Source organism: Taudactylus pleione, unplaced genomic scaffold (genome assembly GCF_031769625.1).
Source record: "Taudactylus pleione unplaced genomic scaffold, aTauple2 ptg000559l, whole genome shotgun sequence".
Taxonomy (NCBI): Eukaryota; Metazoa; Chordata; class Amphibia; order Anura; family Myobatrachidae; genus Taudactylus; species Taudactylus pleione.
In genome coordinates this window covers 440,139-459,810 of record NW_028284961.1, presented here as the reverse complement: position 1 = coordinate 459,810, position 19,672 = coordinate 440,139, and the positions used below count along the sequence as shown (strand labels likewise).

Sequence of the window (19,672 nt, the reverse complement as noted above, 5' to 3'; positions counted from 1 at the left end):
CAGTTTATTTGCATATTACACACACAGTAACACAACATGGTCAGACCCATTTATATAAGGTCATATTATTGTCCAATATGCAGTTCTGTCCCCAGCACAGTATGTGATGCTCACACACCCCATCTGCATTATAATGGGCCACGTTTCCCTCGCACCAAGAGTGATCTGCCTCATCTGGGCCCTCTCCTGCTTACAGTATATGTCCTTCCTGCCCTTATACACTGGAAAGAAGAAACAGGCTGTAAAAAGTACACAATATTGGGTAGGGCTGAGAAGCGGTGTTGTAAGATGCCAAGGGGAAGGGCACCAGACCGCCACAGAGGGGGCGGTTGGCGACAGATTTTTTTGCCTCCTCCAGGAGAACTTGCAACACCAGGTCTACCAGTACCATTGCTGGCAGTTTTTACAGGCGGATTGCCAACTCCACCTGATCCATCCAGTCATCCAGTTCCATATTTCATCCATTGTACTTCTGGAGGAGTTGACCTGGATGACCTGAGGGTTGAAGGTCGGGTCCGTCATCCCCGCTGGGTGTCCTCCGGCTTGCGTTGCGATCCTGCCAGCTACGCCAAATGTAAGAGGGGCGTGGGTGGGCTGTTGTGTGTACCTGCTGCTGTGCAGGTGCACACCCCGTGGCTCTCACCTTCAGGCCACCAAGATTACTCCTACCGATGGTCCTGGGACCTTGGTTTGACACAGCCATTAAAGGTTTACCCTGCAAGAGAAGTCGGGCATGCTGAGCCTCTGGAAGGGACCCTGATGATGCCACAAGACTGAATGTCTTTACAGGGACTACTGGTTGGTCATCATTGGCACTTTTGGCCTCAGACTGGTTGCACCCACGTGTCAGGCACAAGTGTGCAACCCAAACGAAAATGGCAGAGAAGGGGAAAAAGGAGAGGGGATAACACATAACAATAATGCAACACAAAAACACTGAATGTGCTCACTGGGTATACTCCTGTCCCCTTGATAGGTGAGTGGTCCTCATCACAGCATCTGCAAAAGAGCACAGCAGCCGATGACACACAAGAGCAATAACTGCAGCATAGCGCCAAACAGGAACAGTACCAATGAGAACAATACTTGTGGCCTAGCTCCGAATGAGATCAATACCTGCAGCCTAGCACCGAATAAGAACAACACTTGCGGCCTAGCAACGAACAGGGACAGTACCAATGAGAACAATACCTGCGGCCTAGCACCAAATGAGAACAACAATGGGGGGTACAGTGGCTTCAGCTCAACGCTGCACAGTTGTGATACAGTGGACTCACAATGAGGGCACAGTGGCCTAACTAGGGGTCTACAATGGCCTAATTATACAAGCAAAAAGGCCACAATGAGGGCTTACCTAATCCACTGACCGCGTCCTTGATTCTCTCCAGTGACGATGCATCTCCTTCGGAACTCCTGAACAACACACCCCACCAGAATGCATGCGGGGGTTTGAATAACCTGCTGCATGGCCTTCTGGGGTTAATGATGTGGCAGGCCCTCATTGGCCCGCCGCATTGCCCATTGATGACGCATCTTCATTGAAGAAGAGGCACCCTGCCCCAGACCTCCCACACGTAAGTAAAATTCAACAGAATAGCATTGTATAAGCACATAGCATAAATACAAAAGACTGGGGATTAACAGGCTTGTTGTGAAATGGCTCCACGACAATCCTGACTGCAGACCAAGCTATGGATATAGATGCCATGAGACCGTATATCCTGGATTTCATCCTTGATAACTGTGCATGTGAGAATCAGGGATCAGGGATATAACTGGGTTCTGCTCCAGCTCTTTGGTTATACAGGTCATGGTAAATCCTCCTTCATTAACAGCTGCAAGTATGTTGTGGATGATGGACCGTATCGGGTCTATGCAAAGATTGCTGTGAATAAACCGCAGACAATAAAGAGGACTGCGAATAAGCTAACTGAGACCATCACTCTAGTTGATAACCAAGGATGTTCGACGATTGGCCCATACATCTGGGACGATCAGACAATGAACAGATATCAATGTCTGATCGTCCTGCATATGCTGGATGTTTGATATCGAACATCCAGTAACATGCACCAACCCCCTAACGACGTAACAACCCCCAATCAATGATCCGCTATCAACGAATCGTGGGTCCCTATAGTAAACAGGCTAACCTGGTCGATATCGACCAGGTTGGCCTGCAGGCACAGGCGATGGTCGATATCGACATCGACCATCCGTGCCTGCGCATCGTCCATCATTTGGTCATTTGAAGGGCCAAGAAACTGGTTGATTTGAACGATAATGATATATCGATATCGTTATAATCGACCAGGGAAATCTGACGTGTGTATGCACCATATGAATGAGTATGAAACAGGAGGAATAAACTGTATGCACAACTAGATAATTAGAGGGGTTATAGTAAAAATTACTCATAGTGTAATATAGATAGGCGCACAGCTTGGAGATTGCTGACTAATTTATCTAGTCATGTTTTTCCATTTTTTTACTGTCCACTCCTAATAAAAAATTAATTTTAGGCTCTGCATTGTGATTATTTCTGCTACCTAACTACCAATTCAATTTACTAATGTGGTAACCAAGGCTGACTACATTCATGCAAAGGTTGTTCTGAATCATCAATGAATATACTAAGCATAGGTACAGTAAATGCAATAGGTTTCATTGCAGTATCTATAATTAGTGCAGTGTTAGACCACCCCTGCTCACCCCTGCTGGTAGGTCCTTGAAATTGGCAGATAAAAGGCTGGGTCCACTGGCCGAACTCTTGCCCTGATTCAGACCCACTCGCGAGCGGCTGTCCGCTCGCAAGTGGGTCGATGGTCTGCACTGCGCATGCGCACGACGGATGGAGCTCCGTCATGCGCATGCGCGAGACGCGATGAGTGAAGGACTTTCCTTCGCTCGTAGTGTCTGATCAAAGGGGGCATGCTGTCGATGTTGATTGACAGCACGCCCCCTTTGGTAGGCGTGCCGGGGGCGTGCCTGCCAGACGGAGGCGTTCCCAAGGGAACCCCTACCGTCAGAAGCCGGCCCCACTGACATCACTAGTGATAGAGCCAAAATCACTCCTGGCCTTGCGGTTGAGAAACTCAACCGCAGGCTTTTGCTCGCAGTGGCGATGGTTGCGATGGTCAAGACCATCGCGACCATCATCCTACACGCTCGTATATGCTGTGGGTGGTGACCCACAGCTATACGAGCGTCCAGGAGGACGCTCCATATTTATGGAGGTGGGCCCTGATTCAGAGCGAGCGCTCTGGTCAGAGCGTCCGGCTCTGAATCAGGGCCTCATTGTGAAGAGGTAGCTATGCCTCTGGATGGAGTTATGGCCAATGAGAAGGTCTCTCTGATTTCCACAGTTGTTAATATGGAAGTGTGACAGTATTACAGAGGGGCTTATCTGCTGTGTCTCTGTGCTGGAGCTGGTAAAAAAGGATAGAGATGTTTTGGAGGCCAGCCCACACACCAATATAAACTTTTTGTTTTAACAGGATGAGGATCTAAGTTGACAAATATAATTGACTCTGCTAAAGTACAAAGGGACACATGTAATAAAGATGGGATGTACTGTTGTTAAATTGCGACCATCGTGATGCCAGCTGACGAAATCCCTGCACCGGAAGCCCGAACTACGGATAGGACACCGACACCAGAATCCCGACATGATGAGATGCAGATGCTGTGATCCTGACAGCCAGCATCCCAATCGTAAGTACAGCAGGTGCCCTTAGCTGTTAGCCATGAGATGGGAGTGTTAGGTTTAGGCACCCATGGGGTTTAGGGTAAGGCTGTGAGAGGGGGGAGGTTAGGGGTTAGGGTTAGGCAACACCAAGGGGTGGTTAGGGTTAGGCACTAAGGGCCTGATTCAGAGCCGCTCGTAAGTGGCCGTTCGTTCATTCCAAGCGATGTTGACACAACTGTGCATGCGTACGGTTCGTAATACGCATGCACGAACCAGTCAGTGCGGTCGAAATTCATGTGCTCGCAAAATAGCGAATGCCTGATAATTTGAGTGACAGGATGAGGCGTTTCTGGGTGGTAACAGGGGAAGGTGCTTCAAAACGGGGAGTGGAAATCCGAACGCAGGCTTGCCAAACGGTCAAAACGGGCGTTTAATGGGAGTGCATAATTAACAAAGCAGCGTCATCGTCCACGTCACTTGATTGTCTTTTATCCAGAACTGCTCGCATGATTGCGGTAGAAAAATGCTACCACAAGAATTGCGAGCAGTTCATATGCCTTTCGATGTACTCGATTAATCTAATAAATACCGGAGATGACGTATGATGCGAGCGGCCAGGGGGCATTTTTCTCAAAATAGCGGCCACAGGTTTTGTTCGCTCGTTCAGACATAGAGGCATCAACAGACCGCAAAGAGCGAGCACTTCATTTAAATAGCCAGCCCCTTTTTTCAGAATGACCGTCCGCAAATAACGTACGGCTCTGAATCAGGCCCTAAGTTGGAATGGTTAGGGTTAGCAGTTAGAGCTTAAAAAAATCACAGTGGTGGATGAAATGAGTCGCTGTCTGCCCCCCAATAACCCATTACTATACACAGGCACCGCTGGTTGAATGCTCCTTGGGGCAAGCTGTGCACTGCTGATGCTTTGAACACACGAGTGGGTTGCCTCCTTCAGCCGGCAGATCCTGCAACATTTGATATACTACAGTAGGACCAAATAGGTGATATGGCACAACATCTAGCCAGTACTACCAGGAGGACCGGGAGTCGATGCGGCATATTGCATTCTCAGCCGACCACAAACAGCACTGACGCCCGGACTCAGGGTCTGATTCAGACCCGCTCGCGAGTGCTATGCGCTCGCAATTGGGTCGATGGTGGTCCAGTGCACATGCGCATGAGGGAGCCGGCTCTGTCGTGCGCATGCGCGAGACCCGGATAGCGATGGGCAATCCGTCACTCCGGGTCTCGTACCAAAGGGGGCGTGCTGTCGATGTTGAGTGACAGCATGCCCCCTTTGGTGGGCGGGCCAGGGGCGTGGCTACCCAGACTGAGGCGTTCCCATGGGAATGCCTACCATCTGGGGCTGGCCCCACTGACATCACAAGTGATGTCAGTGGGAGTGCTTTCGGCTCTGTTAGAGCCAAAAGCACTCTGGGGCTTGCGGCAACGAGACCCTACCACAAGGGTCTCGTCACAAGCTCGATGGTCGCAATGGTCTTGATCATCACAACCATCTTCCTGGCCACTCGCTATAGCTGTGAGGAGCTGTCAGGAGGCCGCTCTGAAAAACAAGAAGGACGGCCCTGATTCAGATGGAGCGCTCTGTCAGAGCGTGTGGCTCTGAATCTGGCCCTCAGTGCTGTGATATACAAGCAATATCCACAGCTTGATACCATTAAACTCTGAGCTGATTTCTACATAGTCGGGCTCTGTCCGTATAAGAAGCAGGTAAAAAATTATCTACATACCAACATTAATTTACAGGAATCTGTTTAATACTCCTGCTAAGGAGAGATTTTTTTTATCTTTTTTATCTTGATATCAAGGAAGTCATTTAACATTTTTATGACATTATTTTGTCTATTTTTACAGAAACTATTTACTCCTTTTTTCACATATCAGCGAATTGTTTTAATATTCTTATTGTATTATTCATGTGTAAAATGACGTATATATTATATTTGTAATGCTATATAAGCTGATTTCTTTATGAGAGGTGCATTTTAGCATGTGTAGTTCAATTGAATTAAAATCATTTGCTCAAGTATAACATATATTGAGTTTTACTATTATTATTTGTTATAATTATTTCTTAGTAAACCATCACAGTTATTGTTTGTTTTTCTTGTTTGATGTGGGTTTGCAAATTTCCCTTTTTTCAACTGCAGCAGTGTTTTCTGCTCCCAGGGGTGATTCAGGCACTTAAATAGTTGTGGTGACTAAGGGGGGAGGGCTAGGGTTAGGCACTAATGGGGAGGGTTAGGTTTAGGCACTAATGGGGAGGGTTAGGTTTAGGCACTAATGGGTAGGGTTAGGGTTAGGCACTAATGGGGAGAGGGTTAGGTTTAGGCACTAATGGGGAAGAGGGTTAGGTTTAGGCACTAATGGGTAGGGTTAGGGTTAGGCACTAATGGGGAGAGGGTTAGGTTTAGGCACTAATGGGGAGAGGGTTAGGTTTAGGCACTAATTGGGAGGGATAGGGTTAGGCACTAATGGGGAGGGTTAGGGTTAGGCACTAATGGGGGGAGGGTTAGGGTTAGGCACTAATGGGGAGGGTTAGGTTAGACACTAATGTGGAGGGGGTTAGGTTTAGGCACTAATGGGGGGAGGGTTAGGGTTAGGCACTAATGGGGAGGGGGTTAGGTTTAGGCACTAATGGGGGGAGGGTTAGGCACTAATGGGGAGGGTTAGGGTTAGGCACTAATGGGGGGAGGGTTAGGGTTAGGCACTAATGGGTAGGGTTAGGCTTAGGCACTAATGGGGAGAGGGTTAGGTTTAGGCACTAATGGAGAGAGGGTTAGGTTTAGGCACGAATGGGGAAGGTTAGGGTTAGGCACTAATGGGGAGAGGGTTAGGTTTAGGCTTTAAGGGGGAGGGTTAGGGTTAGGCTGTGGGGTAGGGAGGGTTAGGGTACAGATCAGGAAGGTTAGGGGGTGAAGGAGGGAAGGTTATGATACTTGCGTGTCCCTTGTCAGGATTCTCAGCATCGGGATGGCGCTGTCGGTCTTTTGACAGCAGGCATCCCGAGTGCCAGGATTTCATATCCAACCCAATAAAGACAGTCCTGATGTGCCTTCGTTCTCCTGATGTCTTTAGGACACACAGTAACTGTGAATAACACAAGTTTAGGAATATACTCAAATGAATTAAATAATTTATACTAAAATTGTAGTAGATTGCCTACCCACAAATTTACGTCCAAATCCCTTTTATGGGAGAGTTTCCAATGGCTGGTAAACAAGTTGCACCTCAAAATATACTTGATCTGTGCTCATAAGGAAGCATCGTGGGGCCAATGAGTTTGTTGTTCCTAAATGGTCCTCAATGTTTCCTACCAGCTCTATCAGTAGTTTTAGGTAATAGACATAACAGTGAACTCAGCACCATTTTCTCCACTTCCAAACTTAGGGAATTTTCTACCATTAGACACTGACGTTCAATGGCAAAAAGGATTCACTGATATGATGACTGTACTGCTGGAATCAGAAAGACAGAATAATTTCACTGACATCATAGTCCCTGTGTTTATCTACAGGTAATAAAACTATACATTTATGCATAAAACAACATACTGTACAGTGACAGACATGTGTGAAATATAGAGATGTGCATGGACCCCCGTGTTTTGATTTTGGTTATAGTCCATCATCGTGTCTTGGTTCAGATTCACTTTTAGTTCGATTTTGGATTCCTTAAAAATCGGTAAAAAATTGATAAAAACTGCTTAAATCATGTAACTTGGTCCTGTGTTTACATGCAATCCAATACCTTGGAGTTCTGTTATTAAATCTGAGTTTTGAACTGACAGCAGACCTCAGCTGCGTCTCAGTTTGCCTCGGAACCACAAAGCAAATCCGAACTGTGACACAAACCAACTTTGAAGCACAAAGTTCCAGTGTGTTTGTATTTCAGTAAAGCCTAACCGCACATCTCTAGTGAAATAACAATAAAATACACCTCTCTGTCTGTTTCTCTCTCTCTCTCTCTCTCTCTCTCTCTCTCTATATATATACATATACCGTATATACTCGAGTATAAGCCGAGTCTTTCAGCACATTTTTTGTGCTGAAAAAGCACCCCCTCGGCTTATACTCGAGTAATGTGTGTAGCGCTGACCGGACAGAGTTTGGTCAGCGCTACACAGCACAAACACACAGCCGCCGGAGCCGGCAGCTGTGTGTTTGTTGTAATCAGCAGCCGATGAGAGTCTGTCAGACTCTCATCGGCTGCTGCTGCTCCCACTGCGGAAGCCATCTTCCGGACGTCATGATGTAATGATGTCTCTCCCATTCAAAGCGGCCGGAGGTGCTGATAGTGGCGGGACCAGGAGCGGGGGTTTCAGGTAAGTGGGGGAACTACCAGGGGGGGATAACTACTGGGGGCACTACAAGGGGGGATTACCACTGGGGGCACTACAAGGGGGGATTACTACTGGGGGCACTACCAAGGGGAATTACTGCTGGGGGCACTACCAGCTGCTGCATTTCCCACCCTAGGCTTATACTCGAGTCAATACATTTTCCAAGTTTTTTGTGGTAAAATTAGGTACCTCTGCTTATATTCTGGTCGACTTATACTCGAGTATATACGGTATATATATTTATTTATTTATTATTATCAGTTATTTATATAGCACACACATATTCCGCAGCGTATGTGTGTGTATGTGTGTGTGTGTGTATATAGTGCATAAATATCAAACACAGCACTTTCAGAGAATATTCCAGTGATAAAGGTCAGTCTCTTCCCCACGGGGAGCTTATGATCTACTGTATATATCCTACACACATACATAGGGGTTCATTTGTGACAAATTAACCTACAGTAGCAGTGCATTATATGTATAAAGGAAAGTTTTCTGCTCAGGGACATTTTTAAAGAGAAGGCTCCTGTGCAGCCCCCCCCCCCATCAAGTAGCATGCACTGATCTCTGAGGTAATGGCACCTTTGCCATTTTTCCAGTGAGTTCTGAGGTGCTAATGGAGGGGTAGGTATTATTATTATTATTATCGATTATATATATGGTGCCACAAGTGTTCCGCAGCAACTTACATAAACAAATAGGTGACCAGTGACTTGCAGTACAATACAGGACAAGGACATGGATAATAGACATTGCTACATTAGCAACCATAGCACCCACATAAGCAGCAGAGCAAAGCAACCAAGTGTTAGGTGCCCTAGTGGGGAGTAAGAAGTAAATGAAAGTAAAGTAGGGAGAAGCACAAGAGGGCAGAGGGCCCTGCTCGTAAGAGCTAACATTCTAAAAGGGGAGGGTCAGACAAACAGGTGTGACATAGATGGGGTAGGCAGGGAGAAAGGAGTATGCAGTACCAAGTTAAGATGAGAGCTGGAAGGCTTTGATGAAATAGTGGGTCTTGAGAGCCTGTTTAAATGATTGTAGAGAGGTGGAGAGTCTAATGGGGAGTGGGAGAGAGTTTGAAAGGTGGGGAGCAGTGCGGATAAAATCTTGGAGGTGGGAGTGGGAGGAAGTAATCAGTTGGCAGGAGAGGTGGCATGCATTAGTTGAATGAAGAGGGTGGACAGAAGAGTGAAGGGAGATTAGATAAGAGATATAAATTGGAGAAAATTGGGAGAGGGCTTTGTAAGTGAGGGCAAGAACCTTCAATTGGGTTCTGAATGGGAAGGGGAGCCAGTGTAGGGCTTGTAGGAGAGGGGGAGGCAGATGTTGAGCATTTGGAGAGGAAGATGAGCCGAGCAGCAGCATTGCGGACAGATTGGAGAGGAGAGAGATGGGATTTGGGAAGGCCAGATAGGAGGAGGTTACAGTAGTCCAATATTGAGATGACCAGTGAGTGTATGAGGGTTTTAGTAGCATCCTGGGTGAGATAGTGAGACAAATGGAGACAGAATAACTGATGTAAGATTCTTTGAAAACCTGGGATCCAGTGATCATCAAGCTGTATGGTTCAGAATAAAGACAGATACTGACTCACCCCATACAAAAAAAGGTGTTAGATTTTAGGAAGGCTGATTTTGCAGGATGGGAAGATGTGTATGTGTAAGCAGAGTGGAGGAACTTGAAAGGAGTGCAGGAGAGGTGTGAAAACTTAAAAAGTGCAATATTAAAGGCAACAGACCTTTGTATCAATAGGGTTAGGAAAACCACAAGGCAAAGGAAGCCAGTGTGGTTTGGGAAAGAGGTAGCAAGTATTGTGAATGCAAAAATGATGGCCTTTAGGAAATACAAGCAGATGCAAAATAATGAAGACAAAGGGGTGTATCTTGTAAAACAGAAGGAGGCTAAGAAAGTAATTAGATGTGCAAAGGCAAAAGCTGAGGAGAAAATGGCAAAGTCAGTGGGTAAAGTTGGCTAAACTTTTTTTAAGTATATAAGCGAAAGGAGAAAAACAAAAGGTGTAATAAAAAGACTTAATACAGAAAGAGGGAGTTTTGTTGAGGGAGACAATGTAATAGCTAATCATCTTTTATTTTTGTTCAGTATTCACTACTGAAAGAGAGGGCAAGGGGCCACAGTTAAGTTGCAGGTGTGATCAGGAAAATGAGGTAGGAACAAGCACATTTACAGAGGAGAAGATACTAACAGAACTCTCAAAACTGAAAGTGGATAAATCAATGGGGCCAGATGGGAAACATCCTAGGATACTAAAAGAGCTTAAAAGGGTGCTGGTAACACCATTAACAGAATTATTCAACAAGTCACTAGCTACTGGAGTAATTCCACAGGACTGGAAAAGAGCAAATGTTGTCCCACTGCACAAAAGTGGAAGCAAGGAAGAGGCAAGCAACTACCGACCAGTGAGCCTTACATCAGTAGTAGGGAAATTGATGGAAACACTCAGAGTCATAGATTATCTCAAATCCAGCAATTTGCAGGATCCCAAACAGCATGGATTTACTGGGGGGAGATCATGTCAAACAAATCTTATTGACTTTTTTGACTAGGTGACTAAGGAATTAGATAAAGGGGGGCCACAGATATAGCTTATCTAGACTTTAGTAAGGCTTTTAACACTGTTCCACATCGCATAATGTTAAATAAACTGGAAAGCATGGGATTGGATTCAAAGATAGTTTAATGGATTAGATCAAGGCTACAGGATAGGAAACAGAGAGTTGTAGTAAATGAAGTGCAGTCTCAAGAGGGAAATGTTACCAGTGGAGTACCTCGGGGATCTGTACTTGGACTGGTACTTTTTAATATCTTTATTTGTGACATTGCAAATGGTATTGAAGGAAAACTATGTCTTTTTGCAGATGACACAAAGGTATGCAACAGGGTAGACACACCAGGAGGGGTAAAACAAATGATTGATGATCTAGGTAGACTAGAGGAATGGTCAAAAACATGGCAACTACAGATTAATGCCAAAAAATGCAAGATCATGCACTCGGGTCTCAAAAATCCAAAGGCTAAATATAGTCATAATGGCACTATACTGGAAACTACTGAAGAGGAAAGGGATCTAGGAGTCACTATTTCAAGTGACTTAAATTCAAGCAAACATTGTAACAAAGCAATGAGGAAGGCAAGTCAGATGCTTGGTTGCATAGGGAGAGGAATCAGTAGCAGAAAGAAAGAAGTGATAATATCACTGTATAGGTCATTGGTACGTCCTCATCTCCAATACTGTGTTCAGTTCTGGAGGCCATATCCCCAGAAGGATATTAATACATTAGAGACTGTACAAAGAAGGGCAACTAAAATGGTGTAAGGTCTACACCACAAAACATACCAGGAAATACTAAAATATCTTAATATGTATAGTTTGGAGCAGAGAAGGGAAAGGGGGGACATGATAGAAACGTTCAAATATACAAAGGATTTTAACAAGGTAAAGGAAGGAGACATTCTTCAAAGAAAGAGAAGTATTAGAACAAGAGGACATGATCTGAAACTGGAGGGAGGTAGGTTCAGGGGAAATTTGAGGAAAAATTACTTCACAGAAAGGGTAGTGGACAAATGGAATAGCCTCCCATCAGAGGTGGTAGAGGGTAAGACAGTAGCGAAATTTAAACATGCATGAGATAGACATAAGAATATCCTTCAGAAGAGGTAAGGATCAATAAGGGTTGAGGTAACAATATGTTTAAAAATGGGGCAGACTAGATGGGCCAAGTGGTTCTTATCTGTCAAATTCTATGTTTCTATGATCTTAGAAATTATTTTGAGATGAAAACAACAGGAATGCGAGAGGTTCTGGATATGTTGTTTGAAGGAGAGGGATGAGTCCAGGATAACACCAAGACAGTGCACTTTGGAGCTTAACAGCGAAACACGCGGCAGCATGCCAGCCGTGTGCCAGTCCATGTTCAATAATATTAACCAACTATAACAGAATTCTACTGTATCATTTGTCCAGTTACAGGATGCTATAATATGTTATGAGCCTATGTATTTAATGTACATTTGAGCCAGCCGGCCAATTGGCATTAGTGCCCTATATTATGGGTCTATGACACCTACAATACGGTTTGACCATATAATATTGAGACAAATGCACTATATATCTTGTACCATAAATTACCATTTGATACAATCCATTCAGTTACAGGACGCTTGAGAGAGAGAGTGTGTGTAAACTTGTGTACATATGCCTACTGAATTAGCAACAAATAGCAACAATGGGGGAGATGTATGAAGCCCTGAAGTGGTATCAGTGCATGTTATGTGCGCTGATACTGCTTCTCCCTGATGTATTATCGGGTGTCTGGGCGGTAAATGACAGGGGTGCTATGCGCCCCTGTCATTATCGGCGCTGCTATCTACAAGATAGCAGCGCCGAGCGGCAGGGCCATGTTCGAACGGTCATACCGCATGACCATTCGGCTGGCTGTATCTGTCATTGTAGACAGCTACAGCCTGGTGCTAGCCTATCCCAACAGCAGGGACAGCGCTGCCCCTGCTGCGGCGGCTGCCGGCTCCAGGGCTCCACGCGGGGATCTCGCGATACTTGCGAGATCCCGCGCATGCTCAGTGGAGCCGGCCTGGACAGAGACACAGCGCATCAGCACTAGGCTGATGTGCTGCTGTCTCTAACGGGTAGCGCCAGAGGGGGGAGTTAACGCTCCCTCTCTCTGGCTGATGAGATGTTCTTACATCTCATCGGTAGTGCTTCCTGCTTTGCCTCTGTAAAGAAGCGAAGCGGGAAGTGTTATAGTGGCACGTTAAGTGCTGCAATCATACATCTACCCCAATTTCTCAATGGTTGTGTCTATAACATTCATGTTGCGGCTAGAGCAGACTGCACACAGATAAACACTTTGTATTTTTGTAGTATTAGATCTGTGGCAGCTACTCATGAGGTAATAATTTAATGAAGAGCTGCTGATATCAATTAAGTGCTAACCAAATAAAGACAGTAGCACATCAGATATTAAAGCTCTCATTAATCATATTTAAATAACAATAAAGCAAGACACTAGCACTAACTAATCACTAAAGGAGAGACCGATGAGGTTTCATATTTTTTATCATTTATTAGACATATGTCCTTTGAGTAATAAACAAAGAATTTATCAGCAACATAATTATATGCCAACATATACAATATACCACCTGTATTTTTTCATTTGGTTTCCTGTGGGAATGGAGGTGTATTGGCCTATACGGTAATCAAACCCTCCTCCCCTGAATACAATCAACCCCTCTCTCAATTGTTATACGCAGAGCTCTGTAAGAATTACACTAACATTCATTGAACATGGAATTTACTAATATAATTAATAAGAAATAAATATCACATGGCAGGGTTTTCTTTGATTTTATTTCACCTTTGTATTACTCATACAACATTATTTTTTTTTGTATAATTTTAACCCTTATTTCGCTGGATTCTGGCCCTGATTCAGAGCCGGACGCTCTGACCAGAGCGCTCGCTCTGAATCAGGGCCCTCCTCCATTAAAATGGAGCGTCCTCCTGGATGCTCGTATAGCTGTGGGTCACCACCCACATTATATATGAGCGTCCAAAAAGATGGTCACGATGGTCTTGACCATCGCGACCATCGGACTTGCGACGGAAACCCTGCAGTAGGGTTTCCCAGCCACAAGCCCTGGAGTGATTTTGGCTCTATCAGAGCCCAAATCACTCCCACTGGGAACACCTCCATCTGGCAGGCACGCCCCCGGCACGCCCACCAAAGGGGGCATGCTGTCTGTCACCATCGACAGCACGCCCCCTTTGGTGCGAGACCCCGAGCGACGGATTCCCCGTCGCTCGCCGGGTCTCGCGCATGCGCACGACAGAGCCGGCTCCGTCATCTGCATGCGCAGTGGGGAACATCGACCCACTTGCGAGTGTACTGCCGCTTGCGAGTGGGTCTGAATGACCCCCTCTGTTCCTGTTGGAACTTTTTAATGTATATCTATTAAAGAAAAATTTAATTGTAATTTTTAGTCTGTGTGCCATTTTGAAAGACAAAACTTTTCCTTTTTCTCTTCACATATTAAGGAAAAATTACTTCAGAGAAAGGGTAGTGGACAAGTGGAATAGCCTTCCATCAGAGGTGGCAGAGGCTAAGACAGTAGAGCAATTTAAACATGCATGGGATAGACAATAATATCCTTCAGAAGAAGTAAGCATTAATAAGGGTTGAGGTAACAATATGTTTAAAAATGGGACAGACTAGATAGGCCAAGTGCTTCTTATCTGCCGTCAAATTCTATGTTTCTATGTTCCTATGATCTTAGAAATAGTTTTGAGATGAAAATGACAGGAATGCGAGATGTTCTGGATAAGTGGTTTGAAGGAGAGGGATGAGTCCAGGATAACTCCAAGACAGTGCACTTTGGGGCTAGATGAGATAGTTGTGCCATCAATAGATAAATAAATAGTGGGAAATGAGGTTATGGTGGAGGGTGGGAAGACAGTCAGCTCTGTCTTAGACATATTAAGTTTAAGAAATTGCTGGGACATCCAGGAAGAGAAAGCAGAGAGACAGTTGGAGATATGAGTCAGTAGAGAGGGGGAGACAGGGGAGGAAAGGTAGATCTGAGTATCATCAGCATAGAGAAGATAATGGAGGTCGAAAGAGCTGATGAGTTCACCTAGAGAGGACGTATAGAGGGAGAATAGGAGTGGTCCAAGAACAGAACCTTGGGGAACACCTACTGAAAAAGGCTGTGGAGGGGAAGAGGAGTCATGAGAGGTGCCAGAAGGATCGGTCAGAGAGGTAGGAGGACAGACAGGAGAGGGCAGTGACAAGGGCCAAGGGAGTGAATGATTTGCAGCAGGAGAGGGTGGTCCACAGTGTTGAACGCAGCAGAGAGGTCAAGGAGAATGAGCAGAGAGTAATGGCCCTTGGATTTTGCAACAAGGAGGTCATTGCTAAGTTTTGTGAAGGCAGTTTCAGTGGAGTGGAGATAATGGAAGCCAGACTGAAAACAATCAAGTAGGGAGTGAGAGGAAATAAAGGTGGTAAGGTGGTTGTAAACAATACGCTCAAGGAGTTTGGAAGCAAAAGAGAGGAGAGAGATGGGTTGGTAGTTAGAGAGAATATTAGGATCAAGGGTAGGTTTTTTAAGAATGGTGGAGACAAGGGCATGCTTGAATGCAGAAGGGACAGTGCCTGATGAGAGGGAGAGATTAAGGAGGTGGGCAAGATGGGAGCAGGCAGAAGGAGAAAGGTAGTGGAGGAGGCAGGAGCAGATAGGGTCAAGGGGGGAGATGGAAGGGGAGGAGGACTGGATTATGGTCATGACTTCCTCTCCAGATACAGGGGAGAAGGATGTCAGAGTCAGTAAAATTGATGGGGAGGGGTGGTCAGGGAAAGGAGGAGGTGAAAAGCTGGGGGACTGGTTGGATATGATGTCATGACATATGGAATCAATTTTAAAAGTGAAGTAGGTAGCAAAGTCAAGGGCAGAGAGTGAGGAGGGGAGATGAGAAGGGGGTGGGCAGAGTAGGGAGTTGAAGTTGGTGAAGAAACGCTAGGGTTTGAGGACTGGGAGGAGATGAGGTTCTTGAAATATGACTATTTAAAGAGGGAAAGAGCAGCACGGTAGGATGAGAGCATAGTATTGAAATGAAGAAAATCTGCCTTAGATTGTGATCTTCTCCACTGTCCTTTGGTGTTTCGCAAGCACTTTTGGAGATATCTGGTGCATTTGGAATACCAGGTTTGAGGTGTGGATCTGCGAGGGTGAGTAGTGATCGCTGGAGCAACAGAGTCAAGAGCAGAAGTAAGGGAGGCATTGTATAGGGAAGCAGCTTGTTCAGGGCTGGAGAAAGAGAGGATAGGGGAGAGAAGTGAGTCAATCAAGGAAGAAAAGGAGACAGTGTCGATAGCCTCAGTGTTAGACTTTGTGCTGGTGGCTTTAGGAGGTAGAGGAGAAGGAGAGAGGGATAGGTTAAAAGAGAGAAGGTTATGGTCAGAAAGGGGGAATGGGAAATTGGAGTAATCAGAAATATCACAAAGGTGAGTGAAGATCAGATCAAGTGAATGCCCACTCACATGGGAGGGTGAGGAGGTCCATTGGGAGAGGCCAAATGAACATGTGAGGGTGAGGAGTTTGGAGGCAGAGTATTCTGTGGGGATATCAATTGGAATATTGAAATCACCTAGGATAATGGAGGGAAGGTCTGAGGAGAGAAAGTGAGGGAGTCAGGAAGCAAAGTTGTCAAGGAACTTGGAGGATGGGCCAGGGGGATGGTAAATGACAGCTACTCGGAGATGTACTGGTTGGAAGAGGTGTATGGCATGAACTTCAAATGAAGTGAATGTAAGGGATGGTTCAGAAGGTAGGAGTTGGCATGAGTAATCGGGGTTAGAAGGACTCCAACACCACCACCGTAGTGACCCCCAGGCCGGGGGGGGGGGTGTGAGAAGGTGAGGCCTCCAGAGGAGAGAGCTGCAGGAGAAGTGGTGTCAGGGGGTAAAATCCAGGTTTCAGTAATGGCTAGGAGATTCAGGGATTTGGAGATTGAAAGGGCATGAGTGGGGACCAGATTATTAAAGACTGATCTGGCATTCCAGAGGACACAGGATAGAGGGACAGATTTCGTGGAAGAGATGGTGGTGACTCTAAACCACAGCCTTGTTCTGTCTCATGCCTTTTGTAAAGTTTCTTTTTCATTTTTTTCCTTATTTCTTATGAAGTTAACAGTTTTAAAGAGCAATAAAATCACTAGTATATATATATATATATATATATATATATATATATCAAGCAGATGGATGGACGGCACCCGTGGCTCTCCTCAACATATGAAAATAACACGCTAGGACCAGCGCTTAATCCGTCAACGTTTTGAAGTGTTAACTCCATATATATATATATATATATATATATAGTTATATACTTACTAATGTTCGAATATACAGTGCTTCAAAGTCATTTGCTCTTCAGCTTGGTTTTGCCTTCAACAAGCTTGCCACTTTAAAAATACGGGAATACTAGCAGCGACTCCAGCTCGCACCCTATTACACTTAGCCCATTAAGTATATTGGATGATAAAATAAACATATGTACAGTATATTATTTTTTCTTGTTCAGTTTTGATATATATTTATTAATTTAAGCTTTTCTTCTGGCAAATGAAAGACAAAGCTATTATTATTATTATTATTATTATTATTATTATTATTATTATTATTATTTAATAAGTAAAAGGGCTGCTTTCAAAATTAAAAGCTGCATTTGCAATACTGTCTTACTTATTGTTAACATTTCCTATATATATTTTTTTTAGGGATTTTTTTTTTTAAATATCTTTCGATCTATTTATGACTTTTTCATCAAATCTTAAAAAGGCACATTTGATCCCCAGCAGTTATTTTTTTTTCTTTAATTTTCTAAATTCAGGAAAATTAAAGTGCATAATGGCACATGCCTCGCTCAAATATCCACAAAATACAAAAATTAGTTTGTGACTTGTACATGTACATATAAAATGATTGACAGTAATCATAAACTTTGCAACAAAATCCATAAAATCATAAAAAGACAACCATCTTATACCAGACTTAAATTCTATCAAAATGGATGCACACCCAGTTTAACAAGTGTTTTATTTCATCTTCATTCCAGGCTTCTTCCCCACTGTTGTCCTCACCAATGAGCTTAGTAAAAATCTACCAGATATAATGGAGAAATTCAGATTGATGGGGGTGAAGAACATGATCTCTTTAGAGAATTACACTGAGAAGGATCATCGGCAAACCTGGGAGAAACACGAGACCATTATGTAGTGTCTGTACGGGATTATTAAAAGTGTTGAGTTCCAGCTGAGAGAGGAGAGAGATCCTGTTGGTGAAAGGATTGAGAGGAAGATAAATCTCTATGAATTTGCACTTAACAGAGATATGGAGACACAAAGAGTTAGAAATAGAGAAGATTTTGAATGGGAAATGAATAGTCAGTATGACAATCTTTTTTATTCAGATTAGGCTCTAAGTTTTTATCAGATGGACAAAACACACATGATATACATATAGTACAGAGGACCTGATTCAGAGCCGCACGCTCTTTAAGAGCACTCACTCTGAATCTTTGTTTTTTGTTTTGTTTTGGCCTCCTGGCCACTCGCTAAGCTGTGGATGACCATCCACAGCTTTTGTGAGTGGCCAGGTGATGGTCGCGATGGTCGTGACCCTCGGGCTTGCGACGAGACCCTTGTGGTAGGGTCTCGTCCATTGCAAGCCCCAGTGGACTTCCTGCTCTAATAGAGCAGGAAGTCCACCTACTTATATAACTAGTGATGTCAGTAGGGCCACCCACAAATGGAAGGTGTTCCTTCGGGAATGCCTCTGTTTGTCCAGCTACCCCCCTGCCCATCTCCAAAATGGGGCGAGCTGTCAATCACAATCGACAGCCACCCCATTTTGGTGCGAGAGCCATAGTGACAGAGCACCCGTCACTGGCCAGGTCTCGTGCATGCTCACGCCAGAGGAGGAGCATACACAGGGGGCAAACAATCGACCCGCTTGCGAGAATATTCCTACTTGAAAATCAACAAATTTAAAATGTATCTCCAATCACTTATAGAGCTGCACTGTAGTCATCTGTTGACAGGCAATTTAAGTTAGAAACCTAGAGGAACATTAAAATTATATTTTAAGTTTTTATAGGATTTGTGAAACTCTAACGTTACAATTAGTAAGTATAGAAATTGGAAGTTGCAAAAACTGGTCTATTGAAACATAAGTGAGTGTAAGATGGCTTCTCCTTATACACAGCTAGTCCACAGATTGTCTCAATGCACAGTGCATTCAAGCTTTGAGCACAACGAACATCACATCCCAGCCTTGTAAAATAGGCAATTAAGCAGCCACCATAGAAACCATTAGGGGCTGCTTTTGTGGTCAGTAGGGGGCAAGCCAATCTCTGAAGGGAGTGAGTCTTAGTGCCATGGTGAGGGAAGGGCTATGCTCCATACCACTGCATCAAGAGAACAAAGTCTATTGCTACCTCCAGCCATCGATGGTGGAGAACAATCAGATCTCTGCCATCAATGTCAAAACCATTGACCATCAGTGGCCATCTCTACTCTGATGCCAAAACCCCTTCCCCACATGCAGCAATACAACCCTTAACTGTTCACAGTTGCCCCATTTCATACGTGTGAACAGGTTCACGGCAAGAAGTGTGCGACAACACTCCAGTTCCAAGGACATAGGCTAACCCACATGCCCCTCAGGGTCCTGGACATACACTACTTTTCAAGTAAAACACTGCCCACCCTACCAAATCCCCTCCCTATACATGCACTACTTTCTTTTCTTTACACCAGGGAATACACTATTCACCCTATCAACCCCTACTTTATACACTACTCACCTGGACCAGGCAGGCAGTTATTGCTATTGTATCCTCCCCACTGTCCCAAACTCCAGAGAAGAGGGAGCCTCACTTTCAATCCAAGATGGTTTATGTGAAACTGCTCTATTTGTACACAGCAGTTTTACATTGGCCCTCTTGGATTCAAAAAGAGGCTGGCTCTTGTCTGGAAGTTAGGTGAGGTGCATTGAGTAGATGCTTTAGGTAAGTGGCTGTGG

The 19,672-nt window shown here is 44.7% G+C and overlaps 1 pseudogene; it reads left to right on the top strand.

Moving 5' to 3' along the window:
* The first annotated feature begins 1,691 nt into the window (after positions 1-1,691).
* LOC148481835 (uncharacterized) lies at positions 1,692-18,064 on the top strand (annotated as a pseudogene).
* The last annotated feature ends 1,608 nt before the right edge of the window (positions 18,065-19,672 follow it).